The sequence below is a fragment of the Schistocerca americana genome, chromosome 1 (genome assembly GCF_021461395.2).
Source record: "Schistocerca americana isolate TAMUIC-IGC-003095 chromosome 1, iqSchAmer2.1, whole genome shotgun sequence".
Classification (NCBI taxonomy): Eukaryota; Metazoa; Arthropoda; class Insecta; order Orthoptera; family Acrididae; genus Schistocerca; species Schistocerca americana.
In genome coordinates this window covers 143395853-143409230 of record NC_060119.1, presented here as the reverse complement: position 1 = coordinate 143409230, position 13378 = coordinate 143395853, and the positions used below count along the sequence as shown (strand labels likewise).

At 41.3% G+C, this 13378-nt stretch overlaps 1 protein-coding gene across 1 annotated transcript in view; it reads right to left on the bottom strand.

Annotated features, from left to right (window-relative positions):
* Positions 1–13378, bottom strand: part of LOC124621793 (chordin-like protein 1) — a 626534-nt gene that overhangs the window by 384803 nt on the left and 228353 nt on the right. The gene's annotated exons all lie outside the window — the stretch shown is intronic.

Sequence of the window (13378 nt, the reverse complement as noted above, 5' to 3'; positions counted from 1 at the left end):
AATGTCTGCGCAACGTATATAAATAATCCACAACACGTACGAAAAGAATCTGTCTGTACTAGGGATGTAGTGACATTCTAAATATACAGGGGCAAACACACCACGTCCCGAGATCACATGACCACGCCAGCAATGTATGTTGACAACACAAAATCTGTTCAGCGCATGTGAATGCGCACTCCAGAGATATTTACTCTATGGTGTAAGCGGTTGCGCCTTCTATGACCATCGTTCAAATGTTCAAATGTGAGTAAAATCTTATGGGACTTATCTGCTAAGGTCATCAGTCCATAAGCTTACACACTACTTAACTTAAATTATCCTAAGGACAAACACACACACCCCTGCCCGAGGGAGGACTCGAACCTCCGCCGGGACCAGCCGCACAGTCCAGGACTGCAGCGCCTGAGACCGCTCGGCTAATCCCGCGCGGCTTGACCATCGTCCGAGGGATTACACTAAGGTAAGTGCTTGCATAAGCTTGCATAGGCGATAATGTAAAGTTATCATTACTTCAAATCGTGAGCTAATTTTGCGTTTTAATTAACATTTTAGTAACCAGCACACCCGAAAACATAAAGGTCAGCTGTTTTCATGCAAGTTACAGAAAGAAAAGTATAATCTTGTTGGCTAGATTTATTGATGACCATCCCTCTTTTATGTGTATATGTGTTGTTTATTAAACTTACGGAAGAACGCTACGAGCTTACGCGCCTTCCTAATATTTATATTTTCAATTTGCAATTTGATTAATATCAGAAATTTGTCACACTGATATTCGAGGATTTTGAAAGATTGCTTCCCGTCGAGCTTTGGGAAACTTTGCTATGATCTTAGTTCACTGTTTAGAAGGTACATGTTTTGAAAGCGTCACCGCCACAAAGGTCGTCTTAGCAAACCCACCTTCATAATTTCCGCTCCTAAACTCAGACTTTCTCAATTCCACGATAGATGCGGTGCGGTAGAACAACTTGGAAGTTTTCCCTGTTCACATTAAAACGTTAATCACTCTGTTGCACTCACTTCCGGGGACGCGCACGCTGCACATTTTCGTAATGGAGAAGTCAGAGAGTGTGTGTGTGTGTGTGTGTGTGTGTGTGTGAGGTCTTAAGGGACCAAACTGCAGAGGTCATCGGTCCCTAGACTTACACACTACTTAAACTAACTTAAACTAACCTATGCGAAGAACAACACACACACTCATGTCCGAGGGAGGTCTCGAACCTCCGGCGGGAGGGGCCGCGCAGTCAGTGACATGGCGCCTCTAACCTCACGGCCACACCGCGCGGCGGAAGTCAGTCAGGGCCGGTTGTACCTAGTGAATAGTGTCTATGACCTGCCTTAACTTCGGCGTTCTTACAGAAAAATGTAAATATTACATAGTATTTACTTTCCAGTAGACCAGCCAACGGTACAATGGCGAAAGTGGCAACATTACGAGATGTTTATAATTACACCCGCAAACAATGCAAAGTTTTTTTTTAATGAAAGTAAGTTTCCTTTTGGTTTTTAGTGTTCTGAATCGTCTTATGGTAGCAGACAAGCCGTATCACTGACCATGTTTTCCCTGGACGGAAGAAAGTTTAGTGCAAAAAACTTGTAAATCCAAAAGAAATATTATTACCATCCCAACATACTCAGTGTATGTGGAACCAGCAAGTAGTGATGACTGGGTGTTGTGTAATGTCCTTAGGTTAGTTAGGTCTAAGTAGTTCTGAGTTCTAGGGGACTGATGACCATAGATGTTAAGTCCCATGTTGCTCAGAGCCATTTGAACCAAACAACCACCACCATAGTGAAACAGAAACAGACCTCCAGATCTTAAAACACAGTAACCATCTGTTTCACTTATTAACAATAGAAGAAAATACCACATTCAAAAAGCTATCACATAGGACAAAAAAAAATCATCAGTGATCAAACAGTACTTTGCAAACAAAACATTTTTCAACACTCTAACTGATCTATCAAACAAATCTCTCTCTCTCTCTCTCTCTCTCTCTCTCTCCCCACACACACACACTCACACACACACACACACACACACACACACACACACACACACACATACACATCGGAACAAATTCCAGCTTCGTAGCCGCCAATGGAAAACAAGACAGTGGAAGAAATGACTGTCAAGAGTATATCTGAAACATAAATGTGTAGTGAACAACTGTGCGTCAGTAAGGCATAGCTACATAATGACATCCCGAATTCACCAGCGAGCGAGAGAAAACGTAAGTAAACGCTCTCCAGAATGCGTAACACAGCCTATAAATAACAAATAACACCATCAGTTTTCCAATCCAAAGCCTCACGAAATTTTACCTATGTTTACAAGTCATTGTAAAGATACAAATAACAAGAAAAACACATTTACCAGGCAAGTAAAAACAAAGTGCATCTCAAGACAGGTCAACTAAAGAAATAATAAGCGGCAAAAACGGACATACATTACTATTTTACCGGAATATGTAGTTAACTGGTTAATTTTAAACGGAAATACCATCAAGACTTATCTGTGTTGCAGATTAAATGCTGTATTAATTTATACTTATGGCAAATTTTGTTAGCCGCCACAGGAAAGACATCGCGTGAAAAAGGGTGATGTACAAATGTAATCTAAATAACAAAATTTAATGAAATTTAATCATCCAAGGTTTCAAATGACTCATCTCAATGCTCTTCCACTTGTGAAACGATGCCTCAGACATTAATAGCAATATTTCGTAGTTTTCTTTAGTCTATGAAACTGGTGTAAAGCACCCGGTCTGTTGAATTGGATTTGTCCATGTAGCATGTTATCCTGTGTTGGTAGTTTGATCATTATAGCGAATGTGAGTGCAGTTGGGATTTTACGAATTTATTACCCTCCTCCCTGGTCTTTCTTCAATGTATATCTCCACACAGCGCCACAAGTATTCACATCGTTCTCGTAACGTACCCTTTTCATTTTACTTGCTGCGGCGAAGCAACCTGTATTAAGCAATGTTCACACTTTTAGGATGTAACACATAGCCTTAGTGTTTAAGTTTTCAGCGATTTAAAAGGCCACTTCGCTTGGTTTACTTCATTCAACAGACGCGAAAACTGCAAGAAATTCGAGTTTTGTCGATACCTAGAAGAGGGTGTAGCTAGCCGAGCACTTAGAGTAATTGTTAGAGTCCTCAAGTAAGTAAAGTTTCTTGCAGCTAACTTCAAGATCTCGGAGGACTACGCGTCAGCAACTGTGCTAATTGCAGTCTCTCTCCAACTTCGGCGGCACGTGGCAACACACCGACCGACCCGGAAATGTCATCAAGAACTAGGATCTTAAAATGTTTCGTACTGATTACAATTACTAAAATATAACACTGTACTCATTATAATTCTTTATATGCGTGAGACTGCGAAACTGAGAGCATAAAACATTTGTTCTTACTGACTCATTCACGAACTGAACAATGAAAAATATATTATCAGTATCACATACACGCTATTGTTGACTGCACGTCTCTTTCCTGCCTCAACGGTAGGTCAATGCAAAACCAGACGGACAGATTTCTGCATATTTGTACTGAAAGATAAAAAAACTGAGGGATTTAGCTGAGCATATTATGGCTCAAGAGTTGTAGATCGTGAAAAAAATTTTCATTGCCCCAGTGAAATAGTGTTTATATTCCAGAAGTAAATGAAATTAATATAAAAAAATATCGATATCCAATAATGGAGGAAAACAATAATTCTTGCCGATTCTTTGGGACAATTTGAGCTAAGGATGCTTTCACATCTGCGAGAAACCTGCTGGCATTCGCGACTGCCCGTGGTTGCACCGCCATGGGACGGGTGACAGCGCAGCTGAATCGGTTTTTGTGGGCGAACCGGTTGCGAAATTAATTCTGACGAGGAATTGTCGCTTTCTGCTATGTTGACGCAAAAAAAATTGAGATGTCAACGGAAGTACTGTTTCATCCGATGATAACACCCCGGTAAAAAGTATGTAAAGTGTTTATAAGAAATTAATAGAAAACAATGAAACATGATAAACTTACTTGCCTCTGATGTCTTATGATGGGTTATGGGTTGCACTAAGGCCACATTTAACCCTTTGTTGCCTGACGGTACTTAAAAGTACCAGTAAGTTTTGACTCTCATTATTTTCTCGTGGTGCAGTTTCATGATCGGTACGTAACAGTAACTCTGCTCTACTGTTTCATAGATGTTATTGTGCAATACATAGACCTCTCTGGCGGTCAGAGCTTGAAATTGTTTTTTGCGCGCTGCTGTGAAAACAGAAGATTGTATGTGCTTGTATCAATGGTGTTACCTGAGTTTGTGTGCAATTTATTGAAACTTCCGTTGAGTTTTCCATTGTACGTTCTTACCTTCTTTGTTTTTTTATAATAGTTTGAAGCATTACGTTACAAGCGAATGAGATAAAGTGGAAAATATAAGGCGGACTTATTAGTACCGTCAGGTTGTGCGAACACTTTATTGTAGCAACAATGCGTTACCTCTCACTAGTTGTTCTGTTCACTTTTTCTCACACAGAAACAATTAGAACAAACAGGAAAGGTTTTCCAGGGAATTTACCTAAAGAAAAATGTCTAAACCGTGGGGAATCAAATCACAGAGAGTCATCTTTAGACCTAACAGCATTTCAATGGAGGGAAAATATAAAGTAGTGTATTTTGCGTCAAACTTCCATGGCACTGAACAGAGCGTAGTGACAAGAAAACAGAAAGATGGAACTAGTATGACTATACCACGACCAGTTATTGTATGTGATTACAATAAACACATGGGTGGTGCGGATAATGCAGACAGATTACGTTCAACTTATGGTCTTGACAGGCGATCAAAGAAATGGTGGCACCGTCTCTTCTGGGGAGCAATAGAAATTGCTTTTGTCAAACGTCATTTTCAGTGATCTACATGGGGCACTGCCACTGCAGGAATTCAGGAGTTCTGTGGCACTAGGGCTAATGAATGAACAGCAAGTGCCAAATCTCAAAAAGAGAAACTCTGGTAAAGATGAAATAACTCCCCCAAAGAGAAGGAAGGATAACTTTTCTGTTCCGAAGAATGTACATCTTGGCAACCGAGAAAACCATTTTGCAGTGTTCAGTTGTAAAAAGAGGACGATGCGAAATGTGTGCGAAAAATAAAATTCAGTCGAGACCACATTCACAATGTAGTACATGTAAAGTGTATTTGTGCTCCAATGAGAAAAAGAACTGTTTCCTACAATTTCATGAGGTATCACTAACACGAAATATGTGATATGTATAGCTAAGTTACTATGTATTGTGAAGTTGCTCTAGAATAAATTTATGCGAAATTTTAAAAAAAATTCAGAAATATCATATCATATTTCTGTTAATTAATTTTCTAATGTAAAAATATTTAATGTTTATGTGGAATAAAGTACTAGTTATAAAAATTGGATCATTTTTCTGCGCACATTGTGATTCTGTCCACGGAGTCTGACGGTACTTCTGAGTACCAGGAGAGAAAAAAGTTATGAAAAATAAGATAAAATTTTACAAAAAATCCTACCGTCATTTGAGACCACAATAGCATAAATTCTGCAAAGAAAATGTTAAAAAGTAAATATTTTCTTATGTCAGGAAACAAAGGGTTAACAGACGACGACACGCAACTGAAGAGTATATATCACAAGAAGAAGTCTAACGATTACGCTACGCTAATTGTAAGTAAAACGCTTATTTGTGTATATACTATCTTAGTAGCGGCTGCTGATTCGCACGCGTAGACTATATGGTCTGCATAGATTTGTTTCTCTTTAATCTGCGTTTTATGTTGTTCTAAACTTTCCACGTTAATTAAGGCCGTAGAAGCATGGTCTTTTCCATACGTACTTCTGACAAAAAGCGATACGCGTAGCTGGAGTCCAAAGTTTTCGTTAATCATCCCTTTTGCGTACTTGTAATGATGTTTCCATAGAAACTTTAATCTTCTAACTAAAACATACTTTTTATATCTATCTGAAAAGTGAAATACCAATTTTCATGGATTTAGCTTTTTTTAAATATTTTCTTAAAAATTTTTATCCCCTATTTCACCCCTTGGGGCCTGAATTACCAAAAACAGTATGTTTTTTAATTTCTAACTGATAACTACCAATTTTCATAGATGTGGCTTTAAAATTCATTAGTAGGTCTTTAATAATGGAGTTCCAAAAAAACTTTCACCCATTATTTCACCCCCATACTGGTTAAATTATTAAAACTCCTGAAACATGATTTTCCTTTATTTCTGACCGAGGAACCAAATACTAGTTTCTGTAGTTCTAGGTTCGAAATTGCCTCAATAGCGACTTATTTTCAAAATACTTTTCATCCCCAATTTCACTCCCTTAGAAGCGCAATTTCGAAAAATGCCTTCTTAAATGACGCCTACGGTACAAGCTCAACATCCTCGCAAAATTTCAAGTTTCTACCCTTAGTGGTTTCGGCTGGATGGTGATGAGTGAGTCAGTCAGACATAGTCTTTTGTATATGTATATATAGATTTACTAGCTTAGCCTCCGCTGCTTCGCTCGCGTTTGCATACTAATGACATCAAAAATAATTTTATAAACTTATATTAGACCTACTGAAAAATTAATGTATTAATGAGCGGTTTCTATTTCTATATTCTGACGAATTCAATTTGTTGCAGTGACTGTTAAATAGCTTTCTCTGATTTAGTTCACAAATTGCAACATCTTCTGGACTTTACATGCTGATTAAAGCTTCTGAACCATGGACTTATCCGAACGTACTTCTGGCCAAGGAGCGATTCTGGTAATTGGAGGCCAAGGTTTTTCTTAATCTTGCCTTTTACGTTTTTGTGGTGATATTTCCAGACAAACTTTGATGTTCGAAGACATATTTCTTTGTATGTAACAGAAAGGGGGATATCAATTTTCATAGATTTAGCGTTTTTTTCTAATATAAAGAAATACACTCATGCTCATAAATTAAGGATAATGCTGATACATGGCGAAACAACGCTCTGGTGGGCGGATTGCGGGTTTACATCACCTCGGGGTATGACTATGCGGTGCATTTGACCTGCGGTCGTCGCACGGTGGCGCTAGCAGCAGTCCACATGCGCAGAGGTGTGTTGGTGCATGTCAGAGTACGGTGCAGCGAGTAAGTGTGTAGACGTTTTCAGACGTACTAATGGTGGCTGTGTGCTGAAAATGGCTCAAAGAAAACATATTGAAGACGTTATGGGGTAGAATACTAGTGCGACCGGAGGCTGGTAAACACAGGAGGTCGTAGCAGGGCCCTCCGTGCGCCACAAAGTGTGGTCTCAAGATTATGGCAACGATTCCAGCAGACAGGAAACGTGTCCAGGCGCTACAGTACGGCACGTCCACGGTGTACAACACCACAAGAAGACCGATATCTCACCATCAGTGCCCGCAGACGGCTACAGAGTACTGCAGGTAGCCTTGCTTGGGACCTTACCGCAGCCACTGGAAAAGTTGGCTCCAGGCACACAGTCTACAGTCGACTGAACAGACATGGTTTATACGCCCGGAGACCTGCAAGGTGCATTTCACTGACCCCTGGTCACAGGAGAGCCCGTAAAGCGTGGTGTCAAGAACACAGTGCATGGTCATTGGAACAGTGGTCCCAGGTTATGCTCACGGACGACCAGGCATAGTCTTAACACTGATTCTCGCCGCGTTTTCATCTGCTGTGAACCAGGAACCACATACCATGAAAGGGACCTCTATGGAGATCGTGGTTTGATGGTGTGGGGTGGGATTATGATTGGTTCACGTACACACCTGCAAGTCTTTGACAGAGGAACTCTAACAGGCCAGGTGTATCGGGATGTCATTTTGTACAAGCATGTCCGCCTTTTCAGGAGTGCAGTGGGTCCCACCTTCCTCCTGATGGATGATAACGCACGGCCCACCGAGCTGCCGTCATGGAGAAGTACCTTGAAACAGAAGATATTAGGCGAATGGAGTGGCCTGCCTGTTCTCCAGACCTAAACCCCATCGAGAACGTCTGGGATGTTCTCGGTCGACGTATCGTTGCACTTCAGGTGCTCCGACAGGCACTGGTGCAAGAATGGGAGGCTATACCTCAGCAGCTGCTCGACAGTGTGATCCAGAGTATGCGAACCCGCTGTGCGTCCTGTGTACGGGTGCATGGTGATCATATCCCATTTTGATGTCGGGGTACATGCGCAGGAAACAGTGGCGTGTGTTTCGGGACTGTTTTCTCAACTTATCACCAATACCGTGGACTTACAGATCTGTGTCGTGTGTGTTCCCTATGTGCCTATGCTATTAGCGCCAGTTTTGTGTGGCACCACCTTCTGCAGTTATCCTTAATTTATGAGCGTGAGTGTATGTTCTTAACAATTTTCATCCCCTGTTTCACCCTGGGGAGGGGGGGGGGGGGCTGAATTTTCAAAAGCACTGAAACACGTGATTTTTATTTCATACGGAGAAGTCAAATATCAATTTTCATAGATACATCTTCAAAAATACCTTAGTTGTTCTTTAGTAATGATTTATTTAAAAAATTTCACTCTCTTTCAAAAGTTCTGAAACATGTATTTCTTTATTTCTGACCGAGAAACTAAATACAAATTTTCGTAGGCCTAACTTTTCGAAATACATTTCACCTACTATTTTACCCCCTTAGCGGTGGATTTTTTTTTTTTTTAAATAAGTCCTTTCTCAAACGGCGCCTGCAGTATCAGATGAACACCGTCTGCAAATTTCAAGTTTCTATCATTAGTCGTTTGAGCTCGGCGATGATGAGTCAGTAAGTGAGTTAGGCAGCCGGAACATGGATGCACGCATTTCTTTGTACTGGGAGTTGCTGCTTTGTTTAGGCTCAACGATTCCTTTCTTTTCCTTGCGTAAAGGAATCATTTCTTGTCACCACTAATGATACAGGACAGGAATCTTCAGTGTTGTTCACGAGTGAAGAGATGCACATATTGCCACCCGCTGATTTTCTATGACTTTGGCTCAGAGCATGCGGTACCCATGCATCCTATTTTTGAACCTTCCCACTTGCACGAAAATGTCGCACGATGGTGGAATGATCACATTTGCCAGTTCTCAAGTACACCCACGTGGATCATTGAGCATTAATGCATTTAAAAGATCTTATCAAACCCCGGTGGTCTTTCCGAACGTGGAGAGTCACGCTTTCTTGCCGTACTCTGCCAGTATAGAAATTTATGGCTGCCTCCGCGGCTGTCACCCCTCCATTGAATTCAGACATAAGAATACGTCGGAAATGTTCCTATTTCTCCACTTGGCACTCCATTTTCTAGCACCCACACCTCAACTCACTATCTCCAAATGACAGTATGTAAACTCAAATAGCAACAGTGAACTACAAATAAAAAATGACAATCGATAAATAATCCATCGCAACCAGAACAGACACTTGCAAAACAAGAACAGTACTTACACACAAACCTAATATTAGACGGGGCGTTAATTCTGTATGTCGGTCTGTAACCTCCCCCTCACTTATCGACCTTAATGACAGTGAAAAATTAAACCGCGTGTACCTAATGGAAATTTGGGTAAAGCAATCGTCACCGAAGTTAATCTGTCGGTAAAGAGGGAGGAAAGGGTTACATCTAAATGAAAGGAAAAATGCAAATGAAACTGGTGGAAATTAATTTTGAAATAGGGGTAAAGTTAATAAAGAAAGTAAATGTGCGGCCGTTACGTTAACAATCAACTAGCGGTAATTAGATATTTGAGATTTGGGGAAATTACGGTCGCCAGTCCTAAGGACAATTACTATAGTAACTGAAAAAGAAAGGTTATTACACATATAATTAGCACTAGAAGCGTGGCAACTGAAGGTTGACACGTGTAGTGTGAAAACTGAAAGTTTGTCAGAAGTAATAAATTTCGCTACATTCTGAATTAATTTAGCAAAAGAATTAACAAAACTGGAAAATCGAAAGTTAATTTAGTGACTGAAGTTAATAGTGAGCTTTCTTTCTGAAGCACATCGAAATTCAGTAAAATACGGTTAGTCTTGGACTACCTCAACAATCATTTCAAAAGCAACTTGAATCTACGCAGTTTAGAAATAAGACATTTAGCTTTGAACTTGAATTAAATTATTCTGAACAATTAACAATAGTAAAATTTAGTACGTACCAAGCTGAGCTGCAGTCACATGTAAGCTAAAATACGGTAACAAAACTCGCACTCTTAATTTGTGCTTGCGTAATCTAAATATTGTAGCCAGCTATGAATACTTAAACTGAACTTTGAAATTAAAGCAGTGAAATGGAATGATTGTACTTTAATGCTGGCGTCTGAATTTCAACGACACTCGGGTTCATTTCGGAAAAGGAAGGGACCCTGCTTGGTAATGCAATTGGGACAATGAGCAACAAAAGTTCATGCTAAGTTGCTGTAATTTTGCGAGGCAAATGGAACAGTTTGAAAAGCTGAGGTCTGCCATACAGTTCTGAAACTTTACGTGCTTCCAGTCTTCCTTGTTGGTTGATTGAAGGTTTGAAGCCGACGATCGAGGAGGTGGCGACAGTCATTCATTGTCGGCCGTCGCTGTTGCAGAAGCTGGATGTTGGCGCGCCTTCTTCTCGACACGGTCACCAGACGAAACGGGCTCTCGATGTGCGCCAGCTAATGCTTCCCGTCCGCGACACCGTGTCAGAAACTATCATCGCACGTCGAGCGCAATTACATGCTGCCAAATCCCGAAAGCGCGGCAACTCGCGAGAGCTTCACACAACACACCTGCTCCACTCGCTACTCCAGCCAGACTCCCCCTGCTCCGCCCGCGCTCCACGCGGCAGAGTTAACACTACCAAAGATCCTACACACTTTGATTCTTCACACGACCTATCGATGTAATCGTTCGATAGCAGTTTTCCCTAGGCAAGACCCAGCGTAAAAATACAAATAATATTTACGAAACAAACCAATTATACATCGACATAAGTGCATATATATATATATATATATATATATATATATATATATATATATATATATATATACAAACAGTAAAACAATTACAATATATAAAGAGACAGAAATGTCATATCTTGAGGTAACAAAACAAGGAAAAAAATAATAGTACAATAGATGGAAATAGGAGGATATGCATTTCCGGCGTTACAAGTCTTGCCAACCCGTTTTCTTTAATATAGCAGCCACATTCTACGTCATGCCCCAAATTTTCTGGCCAAGTGGAACCCACTCTTTGGATAAGAAGCTGTGTGGCTAATTCAAATGGCTCTAATCACTATGGGACTTAACATCTGAGGTCATCAGTGCCCTAGACTTAGAACTACTTAAACCCAACTAACCTAAAGACATCACACACATCCATGCCCGAGGCAGGATTCGAACCTGCGACCGTAGCAGTCCCGCGGTTCCGGACTGAGCGCCTAGAATCGCTAGACCACCGCGGCCGGCAGCTACCTTTTCCACAACAGCAAGTCCCTTTCTGTCACTAATTCACTCCCACATTCTACGTCATGCCCCAAATTTTCTGGCCAAGTCGAACCCACTCTTTGGATAAGAAGCTGTGTGGGTAATTCAAATGGCTCTAATCACTATGGGACTTAACATCTGAGGTCATCAGTGCCCTAGACTTAGAACTACTTAAACCCAACTAACCTAAAGACATCACACACATCCATGCCCGAGGCAGGATTCGAACCTGCGACCGTAGCAGTCCCGCGGTTCCGGACTGAGCGCCTAGAATCGCTAGACCACCGCGGCCGGCAGCTACCTTTTCCACAACAGCAAGTCCCTTTCTGTCACTAATTCACTCCCTCAGAATGACGTAGTGCGCACAAGCCTTGCTTCAAGCAGACACGAAGGATGCTCATTGTGGAATCCTACTGCGACTATACAAAGGAAGGGAGATTATGGTTTCACGTCCCTTCGATGATGAAGTCATTAGAGTACAAGATCGAATATTGCAAGGCTGCCGATGGAAATCAGGTATTTGATTTACGAGCAGCATTCCGACATTCATCTTAATCGACTTAGGAAAGGCAAGGTAAAGTTAAATCAGGGTCAGAACGTAAAGAAATTAAAGACATTAACTGACAGCGGGCATTCTACATCTACATCTACATATACATCCATACTCCGCAAGCCACCTGATGGTGTGTGGCGGAGGGTACCTTGAGTACCTCTATCGGTTCTCCCTTCTATTCCAGTCTCGTATTGTTCGTGGAAATAAGGATTGTCGGTATGCCTCTGTGTGGGCTCTAATCTCTCTGATTTTATCCTCATGGTCTCTTCGCGAGATATACGTAGGAGGGAGCAATATATTGCTTGACTCCTCGGTGAAGGTATGTTCTCGAAACTTCAACAAAAGCCCGTACCGAGCTGCTGAGCGTCTCTCTTGCAGGGTCTTCCACTGCAGTTTATCTATCATCTCCGTAACGCTTTCGCGATTACTACATGATCCTGTAACGAAGCGCGCTGCTCTCCGTTGGACTTCTCTATATCTTCTATCAACCCTATCTGGTACGGATCCCACACTGCTGAGCAGTATTCAAGCAGTGGGCGAAGAAGCGTACTGTAAGCTACTTCCTTTGTTTTCTGATTGCATTTCCTTAGGATTCTTCCAATGAATCTCAGTCTTGCATCTGCTTTACCGACGATCTCCTTTATATGATCATTCCATTTTAAATCACTCCTAATGCGTACTCCCAGATAATTTATGGAATTAACTGCTTCCAGTTGCTGGCCCGCTATATTGTAGCTAAATGATAAAGGATCTTTCTTTCTATGTATTCGCAGCACATTACACTTGTCTACATTGAGATTCAATTTCCATTCCCTGCACCATGCGTCAATTCGCTGCAGATCGTCCTGCATTTCAGTACAGTTTTCCATTGTTACAACCTCTCGATATACCACAGCATCATCTCCAAAAAGCCTCAGTGAACTTCCGATGTTATCCACAAGGTCATTTATGTATATTGTGAATAGCAACGGTCCTACGACACTTTCCCGCGGCACACCTGAAATCACTCTTACTTCGGAAGACTTCTCTCCATTGAGAATGATATGTTGCGTTCTGCTATCTAAGAACTCTTCAAATCCAATCACACAATTGGTCTGATAGTCCATATGCTCTTACTTTGTTCATTAAGCGACTGGGGGGAACTGTATCAAACGCCTTGCGGAAGTCAAGAAACACGGCATCTACCTGGGAACCCGTGTCTATGGTCCTCTCGTGGAGGAATAGCGCGAGCTGGGTTTCACACGATCGTCTTCTTCGAAACCCATGCTGATTCCTACAAAGTAGATTTCTAGTCTCCAGAAAAGTCATTATACTCGAACATAATACGTGTTCCAAAATTCTACAACTGACCGACGTTAGAGATATAG